The sequence below is a fragment of the Lepisma saccharinum genome, chromosome 23 (assembly GCF_977018435.1).
Source record: "Lepisma saccharinum chromosome 23, izLepSacc3.1, whole genome shotgun sequence".
NCBI classification, from domain to species: Eukaryota; Metazoa; Arthropoda; class Insecta; order Zygentoma; family Lepismatidae; genus Lepisma; species Lepisma saccharinum.
The window spans coordinates 30,981,181-30,999,856 of NC_139251.1; the positions used below are offsets into that span (position 1 = coordinate 30,981,181).

The following is an 18,676-nucleotide window of genomic DNA, read 5'->3' on the forward strand; positions in this document are numbered from 1 at the left end:
TTGCTAACCTTCATACAATGGAAACTTTGAATATTTGTGTCAACACTGAAAACTTCAAAAACTTGTCTGTTGGCAATGTTTACTATTTTCGATGGAAAGAAGTATGTGGTGCCAAAGCAAATTTGTGAATATTGCAATTTGCAAAAAATCATGAAAATTATTTCAATCATCTGCAGTCAGTCTTAATTTGCAACAAATATGTTTGGCAACAGACAAAATGAAGTTCGAATAAATGAATAAGATTTACGCAGTCACGAAACTATTGAGAATATCTAGGCAACTGCAAAAGCAAATGATGCAAAAAATCAAGTGAATGCACTAGAAGGAATTCTGAGCATATGTAATTTTTCAGATTTTGGATTATCAAAAAGGTGTTTCAAAAGGAGAGGAAATTTCGAAAAACGCTGCCCTGGCATCGGCCAAATGTTCACCTAAGACTCCAAATTATAATTGCTTTAAAGCATATAAATAACAATACCTCTATTGGTTAAACTAATTTTATTAATTCTGAACATTTTTATTGCATTACACAATTATAAAAATGAGAAAAAAAAGAACATGTTCATATACTAAACTGAAACGTATGAGCACAGTGTTTCTATGGCCCTGCGAGTGGAACTAACAAAGTCTCACAGTGGATTCACCTGGGTAATTTTTACCTGTATATGCATTCCTACAGGTTAATGAAAATAATCTAATGCAGAACAAAATTGATGAGATATAAAAACCGGAAACAGAACATGCTATGCAAATGTAAAATTTTACAAGAGGTCCCAGGTCTGACACCTAGTGGAGGCACTTTAAACTGTACGTCTGTCCATACATAGATTAAAAACACACAAACAAAAATGTCAAACTTTCATTATCAAAATTAATAAAAAAACATTAAAATGTAAATACAGTGGACTCTTTATAATTCGAACTGCAAGGGGACACAAAAAAGTTTGAATTACCCAAAATTTGAAGGGAAATACACTTAATTTCGAATTACCTAGTAATTTGAATTATCAAAGTTCAAATTAAAGACAGTCCACTGTATGAATCAATTATGAGGCCTGTAGTGACATATTGCTCTGAAACATGGACTCTTAGGGAAAGAAATAAAAATCAACTCAGAAATTTTAGACAGATTCTCAGAAGAATATATGGACAAGTACAATAAACAAATGGAGTCTGGAGAGTACAAAATAATATGAAATTGAAAAAACAAATAAATGAAGATAATATTGTGCGAAAGTCCAAAGAATAAGGCAGAAGGTTTTTACAAAGAATGCCCTGTACATGGCTATCAAAGAAAAATAATGAATTGGATATTGGATCCCATTATGAATGCGACTGAGGGTAAGACGAAAGTTGCGATGGCATTGGATGAAATGGATAAGCAAAGTGTATGAAAATCTGGGGCTGGTAAATGCAAAAAAAAATTGGAAGGAACTTGTGTACAACAAGAAGGCATGCAATGACTTTTTTTTGAGAAGGATCGTAATGCAAACGGAAGAAGATGATTACATTCTATGTACAAAACCTTACCCATTTATGTTTATACGTACAAAGATAAGGAAGATAACGAGAAACAAGATTTTCATTCAAAAAAGAAAAAAAGGAGGATTTTGGCAAGTCTGCTGATTATGTTGAACTATGGATGAATTTGAATTTTGGTGCCACTTTTGGCTAATCGTGATGATGAGGATGAGTGATAAGATGAAGTTGATGAATGGACACTCAGAAGCAACACCCATGTCCAGGCCAGAGTTCGAATCTGGGACCACTAGTATCATAGGGCACCATGCTAATCAATCTGCCATGGAGGTCAGCTATAAATTTCAAACCGAAAGAAGTTGCATCATAAATTTAGAAATGAGTGTCTTGAAAAATGAAAGCTCTTTAAAATGTGCGCAATAATTTAATAATTTATTATAGGGGGGGAGGTCAGTATTATGGATTAATGAAGGTATTATGAAATAATACAAAACATTTTATTTCAAATTTATAATTATTAATACTTCTATTTCATAACATCCTCGTGCCAGGTTAACGAATAAAGCTCCTGACAGAACTTGTCAGGACTTGCTCCTAGAATATGTGGGATAATGAGTTTTCACAGGAAACTGTGAGGACGTTTATCTGTAGCAAGGTAAGCGAAGGTCAAGGATATGCAACAAAACCAGATGAGGAGAGGAGAACAAGGTCTTTGCTTTGGAATCGTCTGTAGGAGCAACAGCTGGAGCTATAGTCTTATTCATTAACCGAGCAGACTAAGTTACTCTTCACTCTAACTGCCATTCTCATTGCTCAGTCATAAGCGTTTAAATCTAAACATGAATTTACATTAATTTCCTAAATGCTAAACTACAGTGATTTATCCACACACCCCTAACACCCCCCATATTTTGATGAACACCCCCAAGCAGAAAAGAGGAACACCCCCCCTGCAAGGGGGGGTGTAAATATGGATTTTTATATCAACAATAGAATGACAATACTTCAACATAAAGGAACCATTTGTAGCTCTACAAGAAGCGAAATCCAATGGACCTTTCGATCAACTACAACCAAAGTGTCAAAGAAGGAGGGTAGAATGTTCAGCATGGTGATTTCCTGCAGACACCAGCTCCCTTGACAAGGCGTCGCTAGGAAAGGGACACTGACATCTGGAAAATGTCAAACTGACCGCTAACCCTCCTTCCAGGGAGCACATACCGCACACAGTGTTGACAGTTCAGCGTTTGAATACCTAAATAAATATTTCTTAAATACGTTACAGGTTTATAAATTCAACCCCTGAGTCAATGAAATTTACATTTCGTTTCATTTTCCTTTCAATTCTTTCCATGGGCGTCCGGAAGGCTGCCGCCACCCGGAAAATGAAAGTCAACCAGAAATTATATATTTTTCACATATAATTTCATTTCAGCCATAATAATATGTGTTAATTATTGCATGAATGTGATAAATTCAAATTTAAGCAATGTTTTTTGAGGGAACAATATTATTATTGGGGAAAATGTCTCTTGTTTGCCCCCCCCCCACCCTGTAAAAAAATACCTTCCTTGTCTCTTGCTGTAAAAAATCCTGCGGAGACCATGATTCTTTTATGTGAAAAATGTAGGATAAAGGTAAGGGAAAGAATTCAAAGATACAGGTTTGACTCTTGTAGTGAATTGTGTTACTATGGTTAGCAACACTATTTTCTGTAACTTGGGCGAGATGGATGATTTTGGAGTGGTAGAGAAGAGAACAGTCAAATGCCTTAGGTCAGTCTCAGTGTAGCATCTCAGTTCGTGTGTTGTCGTTCTACTTAGTGTAACAATGTCTAGAACTTTACTGCAAAATTGGCTGAAGAAGAGAGAGAAATTGAAACCAGACAGAAAGAAACCGAAAGTGGCAAGTAGAAAAGCAGTGGTAGACATAATTTCTTCCAACGGATATTGATAAAGTACCCCTGGGTTCGATACCCGGCGGAGGCACATAGTGGTTCGGATCCCACTTTAAACTGTAGGTCCAGTTCCGATTAGCCTTACTATGCATAAAGTGGACTTAAAACACCAAATCAACCAACCATTCATAAAGTACCAATATAAAATTTACTGACCGAGTATTCGATATAAAACGGCAAGAATTTCATGAAGAACCTAAGTGATTCATTCACGTCTATAGTTGATGTGTGTGACAATTTTTGTGGCCTTAAGAGTTCTTACCTTTCTAAAATAAATTATATTTTATAAGAGATTAGAAAGAGAGTTGTAAAAGAGGGGAGGTCACGTGGGGTTTGCCTGGGTGCAAAGGTCAAATGGGCTGCCAAACAAGCAAAACAGATATAAATAGAAAAGCGTTAACGTCGTAGTGCCCTGTGAAATTACTGGCACCCTATTAAAGTTATTGTCAGTTTGCAAAGATATAGATTTAGTAAAAATTGTCTTCCTCTTTTTATCTAGTCTGTTCCCCGACAAAATGACATATTAATTTTTTTTTCAACTTTTCAGAGGAAGCAAAGGAAGTATAAGGAATTAAACATAAAAAGAAATTTTATTAACATTAAGTCCCAAATTTATATCTGACCATAGGCGCACCAGTGGGGACACGACGATGCATGCCACTGCCTGCTGGAAAACGTGGAGAGAGAAAAATTTTGCTTGTTTCATTGTGCTCTTTGTGTTGGAAAGTGAAATAAATGCTATTCAATTTTAAAATAATATAAAATAAAACATTACCTCAAATTAGAAGTGAAAATTCCTTGCCTTTCCTTTGCAGCTAACATGCCATGCGTTTATTTGCACATGTTATTTAGTTTTCTTTTAAGGCAAAGAGGCACAATTCCCTAGGCAAAGAGGCACAATTCCCTAGTCTCTCTCGTTAAGTATTTGAAAGATAAACTCTCAACAGCGGCAAGCATATTTTCCAATGTTTTGTAAGGGTAAAAAGACTTCAATATGAAATTCCTTGACCGATTTCATTCAAAAGCAATACTAGGTGTCTATCAATTGATAGATTGATTGAGTTGGTGTTTTAAGTCCACTTTATGCACAGTAAGGCTAATCGGGACTGGACTTACAGTTTAAAGTGGGATCCGAATGACTCTGAGCCATTTCCGGGTATCAAACCTGGGACCCCTTGATTACAAGGCGACAACGCTACCACTGCGCCATGTGGGATGCCCCAGCTGTCTATCAAACATGCATCTCAACTTCCCACTATATTTTAAAGTCTTCACGGCCATGCTCTAGTGTTTAAACAGAGATTTGAAAACACCAGCGGCATTTGGAACTCACTCGCAACATAGAACTATTAAAATTATATATATGCATATTTCCTAACTGTAGCTAGAACAGGGGGGGCAGGGGGCATGTGCTGACGTAAAGAGGACACCGAACGAGCAAAGCAAGATTGTAAAGAGTACATATTGTGGGATACTGTGAAATCAAAGTATTGTTGCTATGTTTAATTAATAATATGCATTATAAGTTTGCAAATAAATAGTTCTAAAAATTTTCTTGCTCGCTTCGCTCTCAGTGTCGTAATTTATTTAAGAGTCATATTATATCTGCAGATACATGTACTTATTACTACTACTTCAGACAGGCAAGAACAGACCCACCCAAGCAATGTATTCTCACCGATATTTCATCAATGAATTGGGACCCCCCACGACATGTGAGTTACACCTACGATAAGAACCATGCAAATACAGTAAAAAAATATTGCGCAAGTGTTCCTAATCTCTTTATAACTAGCTTAAGAATTGCATGAAATGATCCCTGGTAATAATATGTTTAAATTTTTTGTTTTTCAATGTCATCTGTTTGTCTAACAATTGATTAAATCAAGTACTGAACTGTAGACTGAAATGTTAACATTGTCACAAAAATATATTTTCCAGCATTTGACTTTTTTTTTTCTGAAATGTTACGTGAAGGGAAGGGGGGTTAATCTCTGGAAACATCTATGAACAAATTGAATAAGGGCAAACATTTTAAAATGGTCCAAAATGTGAACTTAACATTCCCAAACTTACACCCCCCAAAAGTTTCCAACCCCCCCCCCCCCAAGGGAAAATCCTGGATAAACCCCTGCTAAACTAGGTATTCGTACCTGGCCCGTATCACCATCGAGTGATACAATTAGTGGGGTTGAGCAACACTCCTTTGGTTTGATCCCCACGTTCCAAAGGCTGGAAAGCTACAATATTTTTATTATTATTATTATATCCTTGGGGAGATCCCTACTAGTGATGGGCATCATAGACTAATTTCCACCATCGACTAATTAGTCTACTATTTTTCGACTAAAATTAGTCGAATTAGTCTTTCGACTAATAATAGTCGAATTAGTCGTTTGACCAATATTAGTCTAACTTTTAATTTGACTTTTTGTTCAGATTAATGTAAGTCGAAATATTTACTTTTTTATTATTTTGAAATTTCTCAAGGCTACGTTATGCTAAGGCAGGTTAAATGGGACTGAATCTAAAGTTCTAAGATACAAACTATAATAATAATCCTGTGCGTAACAGCCCATGAAGGGCCTTGGCTTACCTACCGGCTGCCGGTCTCCCTCCCACGCTTTCCCTCATCACCTCTGGGCATGGAGATCCTCAACCAGGATTGGAATAGTTGGGGGGTCAGCCCGATGTATCCCCAGCTGTTGTAGTAGGTCTATGCGACTGGATTACGCTACTCATTCGAAGCTCCCCAATTTCCACACGATGGTGGGTTGCCACCGGCCCTATATACAGGTCAAAAATTCTCGGAAACTGAACCCGGAATCAAACCTATGCTGTCCCACAGCCACCATCCAAAGCAAGGTGTATTAGACCGCATGGCCACGGAGGAGGACAGATAAAAACTATACTATAATATAAACTTCTCACAAAAAGTCTGGAATATTCCATTTGTCGGGGAGAGAGGACATGGGCAGGGTGCAGTGCGGGTGGAATGTAGTTGGAAACATGAGAAAAGAATGCAGGCAGAACACCATGTGATGTTCGTGCATATCCGGGCAACAGCTAGCGCCATCTACAATGTGGTACAACCTATCAGTACCCGCCGAGTTTACCTGGCCGTCACGCAGCATGTCAAATCCAGTGTCTTCGAAGCAGTGAAAGCGTTAAATGGATATCTGGCGTTAACGATGGTGAGAACGCAGTTTGATCGCACCAGGATTGTGACATTGTTGCAACAAGGGCGTACACAGACGGAGGTTTCACATGTGGTCGGGGTCACCTAAGGAACGATACAAAACATGGAAACGATTCAGGAACACGAACAGTGTATCAGACACGCCGAGAAGTGGTCGCCCAAGAGTGACAACACACCGTCAGGATGCATACATTACTGTGACTGTACGCCGAAGGCCAACAGCGACTGCCCGGGAGTTGCAAAAGGACTTGTTGCAAGCATCCGGCGTTCGTATTGCGACCCAGACTGTGCGTAATCGTTTGCATAGTGTCGAACTAAGGTCATATAGGCCACTGAGATGTGTGCCACTGCGACCTCACCATCGGCGGAACAGACGAATATGGGCTGATTAACATCGTAGGTGGGATGTGCAACAATGGCGGAATGTGATGTTTTCCGATGAAACAAGGATCTGTTTGCAGCCTGATACACGACAACGTCTTTGGCGACGTCACCAACGCCACGGGAGGCAGCAGCATGTGCAAGAAGTCCATCCCCTTGGTGGTGGTGGAATCTTGTTTTGTGCAGGTATCATGTACGGGCGACGGACACCTCTCATTCCACTGCAAGGGCGGTTGACGTCTCGACGCTATGTGGATGAAGTGCTACGGCTTTTCGTGCTTCCATTTCGCTACCAGTATGGTGCCGACTTTGTCTTTGTGGACGATAACGCACGTCCACATCGTGGAGCACCAGTGACCAATTTCCTGCAGGATGCTGACGTTCGTCATATGGATTGGCCAGCACTCTCCCCGGACATGAATTGCATTGAGCATGTGTGGGCGATGTTGAAGCAAGCCATTTCACGTCGTCCACAGCCTCCGCAATCACTGCCAGACCTCATCCAGGCTGCCCAGGTTGAATGGGACCGTCTCCCACAGGATGGCATTGATGCACTCATCTCTGGGATGCCACAACGTGTGCGGGAACTGCACAGTGCAAGAGGAGGCCATACACATTATTGAGGGACTCACTTTATGTGTGTCACACACTGTGGCTGTTTTGCACAGTTCATAGGGAAGACGTTTTTTCCTTCCCTTGATTTTGGTTGTTTTTCGTTCACTATATTTGGTTGCTTTGGTGAACTTGGCAAGCTGGCATCGTCACTTGTCCTCTATTTTTGCACTTGTCCTATCACAGGGTGTATCATTTTTGCTACAATAAATGGCTCTGTTCCCATTTCTTCACTTTCTTCTTATATTCCAAACTTTTTGTGAGGAGTTTATTATGAATGATGTATAAATTCGACTATATGATAGTCAGTGGCGTAGCATGGACATTTCGGGTAGGAATGCCAAGTCCGAAGGAACGGTCGGCCCTTTCTTGCTTAATAATTTACTTATGGTATTAGTCCCCACAGGTACTGCTTATTTGCCTGAGGTCAGCTTGGTTTTCAATAAAACATCATCCATGCATGTTTTAGCCAGAAAGTTAGATGCCTCACTATGCAACAAATGTTTTGAACTCTGGTGTTTTATACCTCTTTTCTAGTCATTAAAAAACCTACCTGAATCACAAGCACCTCTGCACAACAGCAGACGTCATTGTTGTGGGCGATCCAACTACTGATTGATTTGGTTTATTTTACTTCGCTTTTCTACCACTTTTGGTTAATCGCGAATATGAATATGAGTGATGATATTGAAGAAGGGTCACTAACAAAGAACACCTGTGCTCATGCCAGGATTCGAATCAGGGGCCTCTATCATCTTAGCGCACTGTGCAAAATACTCTGACACGGAGGTGGGTGGATGCTCCAACTATCGTACACTCCATTGACATAAAAGTGCCAATTAGTAATTCAGACCACTGTTGCATCTTGAGAATGTTGATAAACATTTTAAAATAATTTATCCAGAGACTATTCGATGTTAAGAGTTTTCAAATGAATGCTAAACATTTCCACTGACACAATATTAAGCAGTTAGATACTAACAATATAATAATAAAAGAAGAATAGTTTTGCAGGTTACGTGGTAGAGCAGCCACAGGCTGAACTTCTACCATGAGGACTTCACCAACTTATTTGACAAGACCTGTGTTAATTTTTTAGTTTATAATGCACATCGCTGTTCGTGCGATAAATTATACAATGCAGTGGCCATTAACCCATCCGCTTACCTAGTCGTCGAATCGACGGGTTCCCGATTTTCATCATGTAGTTCCTTTTTCATTCAATAGATGGCAGAGGTTGTATGATCTTTCAAATCTATGACGTGTATGTTTGTGCTGCTAAGTTTTTCATACCATTTCAAGCGTGTTTTGTTCAGTAATTTCTCATGTAAACAAACCTTCATTTGTTACGTCTTGCAAACATGTTGCATAAGAATGTTGTAGATGATTCTGCGATTGAAAAGTTGCTTTTCGATAGCGATGAAAAGGAAAATGTGGATTTTGGAAGGGGAGATGAACACGGGGGTTCATTTTATGTTAGTGAAATTGAAGAATGTAGTGAAAGTGAGGAAGAGGTGGCTGTGGCAGGAAAAATATAAAAGGTTGAGGAATGAAAATGGAATGCAACGATGTGTGTGTTCAAATTTATTAGGTGAGTTTCTAATTATCTTTCAAGTAAACTGCATATGTGCATACTTATTACTATACTTCCACTTCAATATATAAAATTTTCACGTAAATTGCTTGGATAGTTTAAACACTATTTGACATCTTGTCTTGCTGTGCAACCTTCACGGGAGATAGCCAAATTTAAATGGTATTTCATGGCAAAAAAAATGGCATTTAAATGGTAAGCGGATGGGTTAAGAAGTGGTACATTTGAGTTTGGTAAAGTTGCGTCAGTCAATATTGCATATTGTAACATCACATAGCATGAGTGCGAAGAACCAGGTAGGCATTCTAGCGCTGTCGTCTGCTTCGGAAGGCAGGAAGGGTCACATGAACCAATCATGGTAGACCTCTGCTCCGTACGTTGGCGTAAGAGAGAGCATTTACGCGCGTGCTGTAGAGATCCAAGCTTTCCCTCCAGAAAGTCAGCAAGGAATATAGAGTCCTTTACGGCGAACCTGCCCGGCATCTGGCCAGGAAAGGCATTGGAAAAAAGCTAGAACGAGTGTTGTTAGTGGAGCGTTGCAAGTGAATCGCGAAAAATAGCTATTATAATGCCATGAAGGTCAAACATATATGAAATTAGTCAAGTTTTACTTTATATTTACTGCATTTTCGCATTTTTGAAATTTTAAATCAGGGAATGCTGGGCATACGGGCATACTATAACCCTACGCCACTGATGACAGTTAATGCATGAAAGCCATCTCGAAGGCCCGACACGTTGAGTAGTGGACTCTCGATGTCGCCACCAAAGATTCCAGCCTCAAATCCTGGACTAGACATGGCACACCCATACACAGGATTTTTAAGCGTGTGCATGTGTGTGTACGGGGGAAGGGGTGGAAAATCGGAAAATGTAGAACAAAGAGAAGATGCAAAATGCTGTTTAAGTATCAGATGTAGCCTCCAATGTTATGGTGTTATTGCAGCTAGACATACAATTATAGATTTATATTCAATATAATGTTGTTTATGACTGCCTTTACCCCCCAGGGTTTCCCCCAGGTACCCATGTTATTCGACGCATGGGTACCTGGGGAAAACCCTGGGGGTTAAAGGCAGTCAGGGGCATGGTGCTGATCACATCACCTCACCCCCACTCACGACCGGATCAAGAAAGTGTGGGGCGTTACCCCCACACACCCTATACGCCTTCATGGCATGGTGCTAAGCACAGGGGAATGCTTTACCTTCTTTTTTATGTCTGGATAGGAGTTCTATACCCATGTAAGTCCTGCACCTTCATGATCTTCCACAATTTCAGTTCTTCTTCTCTTTTTTTCCAAGGTTGTAGGTTACAAAAGTAAATACGGTGTACATGTATACTTTCACATACATCTTCTATACACTTTCAAACCTTTGAATAGACTATAGTTTTGAGCTTTGTGCATGAAACTTACAAGAGCATTATACACATGCACTATAATTTGACAATAAAATTATCGATGCATGAGTTAGGGTGGATGGGCAGAGTGGTATAAATCATCTATTTAGTGGCCATGATAACTGCTGCAAATTTAGAATCATTTAGGTAAAATTATTTCTGCAGCTAGAAAATGTGTTTCAAGATGGTGGATGAAAAACTGATTATTTTTTTTTTGCAGGCTCTATGCTATGCTCTACATTGTTTTTTTCTCTCTTTCAAAACTGTCTAGAATACAATATTTCATTGGTGGGTGGCTACAAACAAGCAGAAATAAAATTCCCTGGCTTTTCCAGGACAAAATTTACATTTTTCTCTGACAATTATAAACCAAATCCATGTTCTTGCATATGGAAATAAGGAAGCCATGCAGATCCAGGTATGTATGAAAAAAAAATGTAATTTATTATTCTCCTTAGCCTTTCTCGTTATTATATGTTGATATTTCCACTGAGGTTTGGAACCCTTTGCTTGCAAGAACCATGAGTGCAAACTTACTTTTTTGATGCATAAACCTATTTCTCTTTTATCTATGAAGCAAACAACTTAACTCTTTCACATAAGTGAAACAATTGATTCGTACAAAACAAAGTGTCATATTTCCTTCATTATCAATGGGATGTCTCCTTCAGAACAAACATTCACAGTATATCCAAGTGAAATACTGTGAAACTGACTACATGCAGTTATACCATTATTTTTGGCAAAAAGAGTATTTAGTATTTAATGCAAGCAATTTATAGAAGGAGAATCTACTTCATTGTATGGGTGCCTGATTTAGCTAATCAAATATTAAAACATTAACACGCTATTGATAACAGCTTCCAAAAGGGGCATCCAGAAAAAGTTCCAATGGCATCTGTACGTGACGCTAGTGGTTGGAGCACGACATGCATATGTAGGCAGGAAAAAGTGGCTGTAATCTGGTGGAGTCGCAGAGCAACCGTTTTAGGTTAAAGATGACAACTCTCATACAGTCTCCCACCAACTGTGAGGTACGTGTGGTAATCAGATCGTTCCACACTCAGAATCTGGCACATATCCACCAGCAATTGTGTGAGATGTACAGGCCGGACATCGGGAGTGATAGTATGGTCAGACGATTCATGGAAGGCCAATCCAATGTGCATGACCCCATACAGCTGAGAACATGAGGGCTCTTTTGCATCACATCATGAGAGATCTTGGACCACAGTTCCAGCTTTGCATGTACAGACTTACATCTTTTTGTTCAGCTGAAGAGGTTTCTGGCAGGACAAGGTTCAGTTACACTGTAGTACAAATAGTTCCAGTCTTTGATGTGACACACATATGCCATGACATACAAAATTTAGTGCCATGCTACGTCAACTGCCAGAACAACGGTAGTGTTTGCCGGAAATTAGGTTAGGAGTTACTAACTAATGCAATAAATTGCTACTGATATTCTTCTTTATTTATGCCTAATCAGTAGGAACTTGGAATTTTCGTTATCTTTGGTGTTATTTTTTTTACTATTTGACGTTATTTTCCCCAAAATTCACATTTTCAGTTTAGTGCATTTTCTGGAAAATTATACCCTCATGGTACCTTTAAACTACTATTTTCAATTGTAGGTCACATGACCTACGCATGTTTGTGAGAGTTTCATATCTTGGAAGTTATTTTCCATACCCCCTTTTTAATTTTAAGGTAAAGGGATTTTCCCCCATATATACTGAAGGGTGCAAAATGGTGAGGCACCCAAAAATTTTAAATCAATCTTACGTGGCAGATGCCGATATATTATGGCACAAAAATTTCGCATTATCATTTTCTGACTTTTTCATTGATAAGTTTCTAAAAACTTACATTTTTATTTTAGAATATTTTTCTGCCAAATATACCAAAACTTATATTTCCATTGTGCTTTTTAAACTATTATTTTAAATTGTAGGTCACATCGTCTAAGTATTTTCGTGATAGTTTAATATGTTGGAACCAATTTTTGAGGAAGTTATTTTCCATTATTTCTAGCTCTATAAATGCCGATGTTATGACTCCCCTGTGGCTGTAGGTGAGCACCCTATCTCCGCTAAAATTGCACCACTTCTCTTGACAAATACTGATGATGCGGCTCCATGTTACGGTAGATACACACTCTATTTCCTGTCAGAACCCTGCCACTTTGCTCTGTGTGCAAATTGTTCTGATAGAAATTGAAAAAGCATGGGAAATATTTGTATTAATGTGGCTGTCGGAATTATTCCATGTATAACATTAAAAAAAAGGTACAGCGTTCCCCTGTGCTTAGCACCACGCCATGAAGGCATATAGGGGGTAACGCCCCACACTTTCTTGATCCGGTCGTGAGTGGGGGTGATGTGATCAGCATCACACCCTTCACTGCCTTTACCCCCCCCCCCCAGGGTTTCCCCTAGGTACACATGTCATTCGACGCTGGGTGGGTGCTAATTGAAAGTGTTACCTTGCATGCTTCTGGACCTTGCTTCTCTTCTTCTCTTCACAACATCCACATTCATTCATGGAAAGACAAAATTGAAATTTTTAGATAGAAATTCGAAAATCGTCGATGTTATTACCGTAGTTTTTTATGGGTTCACATTTATGTTATTATTTTGTGTGTGTTCAGTTATTTGTAGAGCAATGAATAGGCATGCTTAAGAAGCAAACATGTATACCCTGGCCCAGCTAACTGTGTAGCAGGGCCGTGCATAGCAGCAGAGGAGTAGGAGGGAAATCGAGTTGTGAAAGTGCAGCGCTGCCAACCAAACGGTCCTGACCGTACATGTACGGACATTTCATGGCAAGTACGGTTGTACGGTCCAGACCTTAGTCCATACGCTAAATGCACGGCTTGTCAAAATTTGCACTTCCTGTTTTATCCCAAATATTTCCCTAAGAAATTCTTAAACCAAGTGTACGGACCTGGAGACAAAAATACGTCCTATTTGCCATGTGTGTACATATGGTATTGCGGCTTTCTAAAGTTTGCAATGCTTGCAGAGTGAAGCAAGAAATCGAGTAACTCTAGTTGCACATTACACAATCCCTATTCTCTCACTGTTCATTAGTGAAGCCGTCTCGAGTCACTACTTGCGCAGAGACTTGTTCTTGTTCGCCTGGTCTACAGTTAGCTGGGATGGACTGTAGTCTCAATACGGAAATGTAAAATGAATTCAAAGTCCTGCTTCTTGACGCAAACCCCAAAGACATATCTCACGTTGTACTAGGGACGTTCAATATATAAGTTTCCCTGTGCTATAAAATACTGTATAAAGCGATGCCATTAAAAAGAAGCACATGGTTGACAAGCGCCATCCTTCGTCTACAAGGAACAACAATCGATTCGTTATCAGACGTGAAGGCGCATGTGCTCAAGGGCAAAAAGTAAATGCTTGTTCGGAAAACGCAGGCTCGCGTCATAAGGGGTTCAGAAGCATGGATGGTGCACCCGTCTTGACAGGGGATGAGACATTTGTCCATCATTATACTCCCGAATTCAAGAGAACATTAATGGAGTGGAAGTGGAAGCACAAACAGTCTCCTGTGAAGAAGAAGTTCAAGTTGGATCGATCAGCTGGGAAGGTGCTTATGACTGTTTTCTGGGATGGTAAGGGCGTTCTGTTATGGACTTTTTGGAACGAGGAAGAACAATTAATGCTGACCGTTATTGTCAAACATTGGATAAACTGAAAAGCGCAATTCGACATAAGCGACCAGGTCTCCTGTCAACTGGTGTCATTCATCTTGATGATAACACTCACCCCCACTCAGCAGTGCAAACACAATTGAAGAATTAGGGTGGGAACGGCTGCCCCACCCTCCATACAACTCCGATTTAGCACCGAGTGATTTCCATCTTTTTCCGGTGTTAAAGTCTCAATTGCAAGGTTACTGTTTCGAAACGAATGAAGAAGTGAAGCGGTATGTAAGAATAGTGTTCAATAGCCTGAATCTCTATGGGGATTATGTGGAGAAGTGAGGGAGGATCCTCCTACACGTGTATGTATAGTTTTCTAATTTATCTTAAAAATATTTTTTTTTTACAGCATACGGAAACTTATATATTGAATGACCCACGTATGTCAGATATGTGGGGCAAGTTTCTTTGGCAGTTTTATCAACGGCTGGTGAAAATTAAAGTTGATCTCAAGACAAATTGTTCTTGTGATAAATACTTCTGGTATTACTGAACTTCACCCTAGGACTAACATCAAAGGTTAATCGGAAGAGAACAGAAATTTTATGTAAGCCATACCGAGATTATAGGCTAATAATTATTACGTTATTATTTAATTTATGTTTATGATGTATCTATCATCCATGTGATCTCTACTTGGTACTAATTTACTATTCTACAAACAGATTTCTTCATTTTTACACAAGAAACTACTGACGGTAATAAGTTTCTGTAGCATTGTCTAACATCTGGAAGGTGTTTTCTGTCATGTGGGAATGTATCATAGTGGAAATTCGTGTTTTTTGTTGAAAATTAATTCTCCGACGGACAATAGCCTTTGGCACGTATACCTTCGTAGACCATCACATGTTGTGCTTGTGTTTTGTTGATGTTCATTGGGATGCAGTGTTTCCAGCCTTCTGGGTTTCCAACCAAAAATACAAACATGACGTGTCGTGGATACATGGTGAAATTCATACTGGGAGCCCCACAAACCATTTCCGGCAAGGTTAGGTTAGGTTAGGCAAGCATAGTTAAAATTTTGTTCATAAAACAATGTGAAGTAAAAAATTAAATTACATCAGCTTTCTTCACGAGTGTTTTTGGGTTACGAAGGTTGGAAACACCAGATACCGAATGAAAATCAACAAAACACAAGCTAAGACCCGCGGTTATGTACGAAGGTATACACGACATACTGTGTCAACACAAGTGAGACAACGCACATAAAGAAGTACTCGTAATGTGAAAAATTGACATAACTTTCATAAAAAAAAATGTGAATACACCTTAAAGAATGTTCCGTGAAGCAGATACGTAAGTACGAATATTAAAATTGACGAAACGAAGAAGTTACAGGTGTTTGTGGAATAGTAAATTTTTACCCCATACTTTAATGAATAATAATGACTTTCATGTTATAATTAGGTCTAACCGATTTTTAACAAGAGGGTGGGTGGAGTAAAACTGACCTACTTGGAATGTCCCGTTTTCAGACCTAAATATTAAGGTCACCCTACATTTAGGGCATCCCTGTATAACGTTATTCACACATAAAATGTGAGGTTCTGGATATGCAATTGGACTAAAATGTTCATAATGAACTAATTTCATAGAATTATGAAGTACTTTGTGATGTCTGCTAACAAATATGTTGACATGCTGAATGCATGAAAAATCATTTTAAAAGATGTGTTACGTTGCTTGTGCTTTAAAATTGTAGCAAAGAATGACTTAATTTATCTGTGAAGCACGCAGACTACAGATGATTGTAATTACTTTCGATAGTGAAATATCCAATTCTATGCATTCGCAAACATCTAAATCTGGCCCAAGTTACTTTTGTTTTATTGCGATTTCATCATGCTATGAATGCAATTTTAACATGGTTCGATTTTGATTTACTTCTGTTAACAAACACTACGGAGTTTTTGCGATTACTTAAGATATTGTTCAATATACGCTTTCATAGTTAGGCAGGCCAGGTTTGGTTCTCTTAGCATAGAGTCCCTAAATGCATTCTAATAAGGTTCCGATTTAGTTCTACATTAATTCCCACTAGTCTATGATACTTACAGTCAAAGAGAATACAGTCGCTTGTCAACGGAAAGTACATTGTCCATGGGAAGCGTGCATGCTTGGGTAAGGTAGAGTGCCACACACGTAAATTTGCCGTTGCGTAGAAACGAATTTTCGTTTCGTCTCCCTCTCTCTTAGCATCATGTGTTCTACCCTGCTCGAAAACCTTCGCTATTGTTGCCATATTGTCATTCCATTCCTGGACACACTCGCGCAAACATCATTGAAAACAATTGAATAGCGCTCCAGCTCGCGGTTCCCACCTTTCGGCAGGGACGGAAATGTGGCAATATAGCACGGCGTAGTGCTTGCTTCTTTTATGCAGTGCATGTTCATTGGCTAGCTAGTAACTAGTGTTGCCAACTGTAATAATGAAGCACGAAAGGCAGGTAAAGTGGCGGTGAGTTTTGTTGGATTGGAAGCACCATACTTTTATTTTATACTAAGTATTTGACCGGTTTGACGTTGTGTGCGTGTATTGCGTGTGTGTATGTAAAAGTGTGTGTTTGGTAATGAACGTTAAATTCCATAATGCCTCCAGTTCTGTCGAAGTTGAAATCAAAAACCTTGCATAGCCAAGCTCGGGAAATTCTAAGCAACATGCACGCGTTCATGAAGGCCGCGCAGCTTATCGTCTAGTGGCAGTATATGTACTTGTTGTTGTGGAAGCCGGCATCCTTTGTAAATGTACAACAAAGGCAACCGACTGTCGCCGATCTCAGAGAGGAAATAATAATACTGCTTCAGGAGGAGTGTTATGGTGCAATTGTAGCGGTTTAACACGTTTGCATGTTATTATCTGCCGTTGCAGTTCCATACCAGTGTATACGGGTTTTGGGAGTGAAAAGTTAGAACGCCACCAGTGCATTAATACAATGAAAAATAATATATATATTTTTTTATTTTGTTTGAAATCACTCAAATAAGGAATCGTATGAAGAAGTCTTCTTTGCAGCATTTTTGGTAATTTTACTTATGTGTTAGTTCATATTTTGCGAATTTTTAGTCCATATGTATGTAGCTACATACAAAGCCACTTGTTAGTACATATTAATCCTAGTCCTGGTATAATGCATGACGTTTAAAACTCAACGTTAGATAGACCTGCATTCTCTAATTTTATTGTTGTACGTAACAGCTGTGCATCGGCGCACTGCAGCGATTTTTCTATCTGCTCCATTAGCAACACTGCTTCTTTAGTTGTTTCGCGCATCGCACGGCAGAAATATCTGCGCTGGACTCTAATCTTTAAGTATTCCTTTCAACATAAATAACTTTCATTTTCGAAATCCAAACAGTGCTCATTACTTTAAGGAAGGTTCAAATTTCGTGTGACAACGAATGTCAAAATTCTACGATAATTAGTCTTCCTGCTAGGATAATTTGAAACAAATCATAAAACAATCGCAACCGTTACACTAAATCTTAATATGCGCTTGAAAACAATAATTCCAGATTTATTTATTTTGTTATTCACATTGATTAATTTCCGTGGAATGCTCCACTCAATATTTACGATCCAACGAACTTTTTATTTTAGTTATTCTGTTCGAATACTAACTGAACTTTGTACCAATTTCCAGCGGGGGGGGGGGGGTTGGCCAACTAGTTCGACCGCCCCCTCCCCCAACTCCTAGAGGCGCCCGTGAAGCTGTGGAACAAGAAAACTCCTTCCAGCCACTGTATATTTTATGTTATTTCACAGATTTGAAATAATTGCAAGGGAGCCCAAATAAAACCAACTTAAAAAAGGCGCCAATTCTTATTTTTAATGTTAGCCGGCTTTGCCCGACCACTTCCAACTTGGGACATGTTGGCGGCCTGAATGTACTCGGAAAACGTTGGGAATTTGGTACCCTTTTCAAAATGCTGTGTTCACACAAGTTTTACAAAAACATACTTCCTACAAAATTTACTTCAATATCATTAACTTCACACTTTGTACACAATACATTAGAGAAAACACACCATGACTCACAGATTATATATATTCCGTGGCCAATCCTTTCTTTCTTCTTTCTTCTCCAGTGTTTGACGCACAGATCTTTGACGCATCATACGCTTTCATTTTTGCTTGCTTGCTTGCTTGCTGTTTCTTGGCTCACACCGCCTATCCTTTGCGATTTCGAGCCAGCGGGACTGATTGATGTGTTCCTACTTCTTCGTGTCTTCTTCCTCGGTAATCCTTATGGCACTTTCACAATTCACTTTCACTTTCACCCGTGATTTTCACTAAGGGGGGTATCCTGTGAGGTATGTTACACTGCAGATTTC

At 39.2% G+C, this 18,676-nt stretch overlaps 1 protein-coding gene across 5 annotated transcripts in view; it reads right to left on the reverse strand.

Moving 5' to 3' along the window:
- The window catches only part of LOC145977713 (uncharacterized), a 64,925-nt gene extending 46,483 nt beyond the window's left edge, over positions 1-18,442 (reverse strand). For 3 of the 5 annotated variants that reach the window (XM_083109948.1, XM_083109944.1, XM_083109949.1), the window contains exon 1: positions 18,381-18,442. The gene's annotated coding sequence lies outside the window, so the exon portion shown is untranslated. Of the gene's footprint in view, positions 1-16,102; positions 16,123-18,302; positions 18,353-18,380 lie in introns of those variants that run through there. The other 2 variants (XM_083109947.1, XM_083109945.1) reach the window with 2 other exon arrangements.
- Positions 18,443-18,676: the final 234 nt, after the last annotated feature.